Genomic DNA, 2500 nt, shown 5'->3' with positions numbered 1-2500 from the left:
GATCAGACGAGATTGGGCATGTCCAGTGTGGTTTGGCTGTACGTGATAAAAGCGTTAACTTTAGACATCTATTACTTCTTAACTCAAGTAAATTCATTGATAAGTTGAAAAAATTAAATGTAAAATGTAATAGAAAAGACTGTTATGGCAGTATAAAATTACCTACAGCACCTGGGATTCCTAAGTGGACTCCCATCCAAGTACTAACCAGGTCCAACACTGCATAGCTTCAAAGATCAGACGAGATTGGGCATGTCCAGTGTGGTTTGGCTGTAGGTGCTCAAAAACATTAACTTTAGACCTCTTTTACTTCTTAACTCAAGTAAATTCATTGATAAGTTGAAAAAATTAAATGTAAAATGTAATAGAAAAGAATGTTATGGCTGCATAAAATTACCTACAGCACCTGGTATTCCCAGGTGGTCTCCCATCCAAGTACTAACCAGGCCCAACACTGCATAACTTCCAAGATCAGATGAGATTGGGCATGTCCAGTGTGGTTTGTCTGTAGGTGCTCAAAAACATTAACTTTAGACCTCTATTACTTCTTAACTCAAGTAAATTCATTGATAAGTTGAAAAAATTAAATGTAAAATGTAATAGAAAAGAATGTTATGGCAGTATAAAATGATGTACAGCACCTGGTATTCCCAGGTGTTCTCCCATCCAAGTACTTAAAAGGCCCAACACGGCATAGCATCCAAGATCAGACGAGATTGGGCATGTCCAGTGTGGTTTGGCTGTAGGCCCTCAATAACATTAACTTTAGACCTCTTTTACTTCTTTACTCAAGTAAATTCATTGATAATTTGAAAAGATTAAATGTAAAATGTAATAGATAAGACTGTTATGGCAGTATAATATTACCTACAGCACCTGGTATTCCCAGGTGGTCTCCCATCCAAGTACTAACCAGACCCAACACTGCATAGCTTCCAAGATCAGACGAGATTGGGAATGTCCAGTGTGGTTTGGCTGTAGGCACTCAAAAACCTTAACTTTAGACCTCTTTTACTTCTTAACTCAAGTAAATTCATTGATAAGTTGAAAAAATGTAATGTAAAATGTAATAGAAAAGAATGTTATGGCAGTATAAAATTACCTACAGCTCCTGGTAGTCCCAGGTAGTCTCCCATCCAAGTACTAACCAGGCCCAACACTGCATAGTTTCCAAGATCAGACGAGATTGGGCATGTCCACTGTGGTTTGGCTGTAGGTGCTCAAAAGCATTACATTTAGACTGCTTTTACTTCTTAACACAAGTAAATTCATTGCTAAGTTGAAAAAATGTAATAGAAAAGAATGTTATGGCTATATAAAATTACCTACAGCACCTGGTATTCCCAGGTGGTCTCCCATCCAAGTACTAACCAGGACAAACACTGCATAGTTTCCAAGATCAGACGAGATAGGGCATGTCCAGTGTGGTTTGGCTGTAGGTGATAAAAGCCTTAACTTTAGACCTCTATTACTTCTTAACTCAAGTAAATTCATTGATAAGTTGAAAAAATTAAATGTAAAATGTAATAGAAAAGACTGTTATGGCAGTATTAAATTACCTACAGCACCTGCTATTCTCAGGTGGATTCCCATCCAAGTACTAACCATGCCCAACACTGCATAGCTTCCAAGATCAGACAACATTGGCCATGTCCAGTGTGGTTTGGCTATAGGTGCTGAAAAATATTAACTTTAGACCTCTTTTACTTCTTAACTCAAGTAAATTCATTGCTAAGTTGAAAAAATGTAATGTAAAATGTAACAGAAAAGAATGTTATGGCTATATAAAATTACCTACAGCACCTGGTATTCCCAGGTGGTCTCCTATCCAAGTACTAACCAGGCCCAACACTGCATAGCTTCCAAGATCAGACGAGATTGGGCATGTCCAGTGTGGTTTGGCTGTACGTGATAAAAGCGTTAACTTTAGACATCTATTACTTCTTAACTCAAGTAAATTCATTGATAAGTTGAAAAAATTAAATGTAAAATGTAATAGAAAAGACTGTTATGGCAGTATAAAATTACCTACAGCACCTGGGATTCCTAGGTGGACTCCCATCCAAGTACTAACCAGGTCCAACACTGCATAGCTTCAAAGCTCAGACGAGATTGGGCATGTCCAGTGTGGTTTGGCTGTAGGTGCTCAAAAACATTAACTTTAGACCTCTTTTACTTCTTAACTCAAGTAAATTCATTGATAAGTTGAAAAAATTAAATGTAAAATGTAATAGAAAAGAATGTTATGGCTGCATAAAATTACCTACAGCACCTGGTATTCCCAGGTGGTCTCCCATCCAAGTACTAACCAGGCCCAACACTGCATAACTTCCAAGATCAGATGAGATTGGGCATGTCCAGTGTGGTTTGTCTGTAGGTGCTCAAAAACATTAACTTTAGACCTCTATTACTTCTTAACTCAAGTAAATTCATTGATAAGTTGAAAAAATTAAATGTAAAATGTAATAGAAAAGAATGTTATGGCAGTATAAAATGATGT

At 37.0% G+C, this 2500-nt stretch overlaps 2 non-coding genes and 7 pseudogenes across 2 annotated transcripts; all 9 read right to left on the bottom strand.

Moving 5' to 3' along the window:
• The window catches only part of LOC148490365 (5S ribosomal RNA), a 119-nt pseudogene extending 75 nt beyond the window's left edge, over window positions 1–44 (bottom strand).
• Window positions 45–159: 115 nt separating this feature from the next.
• Window positions 160–278, bottom strand: LOC148490364 (5S ribosomal RNA; annotated as a pseudogene).
• Window positions 279–394: 116 nt separating this feature from the next.
• On the bottom strand, window positions 395–513 carry LOC148490363 (5S ribosomal RNA). The gene has a single exon (XR_015870825.1). It is a non-coding gene; the product is annotated as a 5S ribosomal RNA (ribosomal RNA).
• A 351-nt stretch (window positions 514–864) lies between these two features.
• LOC148490362 (5S ribosomal RNA) lies at window positions 865–983 on the bottom strand (annotated as a pseudogene).
• Window positions 984–1099: 116 nt separating this feature from the next.
• On the bottom strand, window positions 1100–1218 carry LOC148490361 (5S ribosomal RNA; annotated as a pseudogene).
• A 104-nt stretch (window positions 1219–1322) lies between these two features.
• Window positions 1323–1441, bottom strand: LOC148490360 (5S ribosomal RNA; annotated as a pseudogene).
• A 350-nt stretch (window positions 1442–1791) lies between these two features.
• On the bottom strand, window positions 1792–1910 carry LOC148490359 (5S ribosomal RNA; annotated as a pseudogene).
• A 115-nt stretch (window positions 1911–2025) lies between these two features.
• Window positions 2026–2144, bottom strand: LOC148490358 (5S ribosomal RNA; annotated as a pseudogene).
• Window positions 2145–2260: 116 nt separating this feature from the next.
• On the bottom strand, window positions 2261–2379 carry LOC148490357 (5S ribosomal RNA). The gene has a single exon (XR_015870823.1). It is a non-coding gene; the product is annotated as a 5S ribosomal RNA (ribosomal RNA).
• Window positions 2380–2500: the final 121 nt, after the last annotated feature.

Source organism: Taudactylus pleione, unplaced genomic scaffold (assembly GCF_031769625.1).
Source record: "Taudactylus pleione unplaced genomic scaffold, aTauple2 ptg000550l, whole genome shotgun sequence".
Classification (NCBI taxonomy): Eukaryota; Metazoa; Chordata; class Amphibia; order Anura; family Myobatrachidae; genus Taudactylus; species Taudactylus pleione.
The sequence above is the reverse complement of the archived record's forward strand: the minus strand, read 5'-3'. Positions and strand labels throughout refer to the sequence as shown.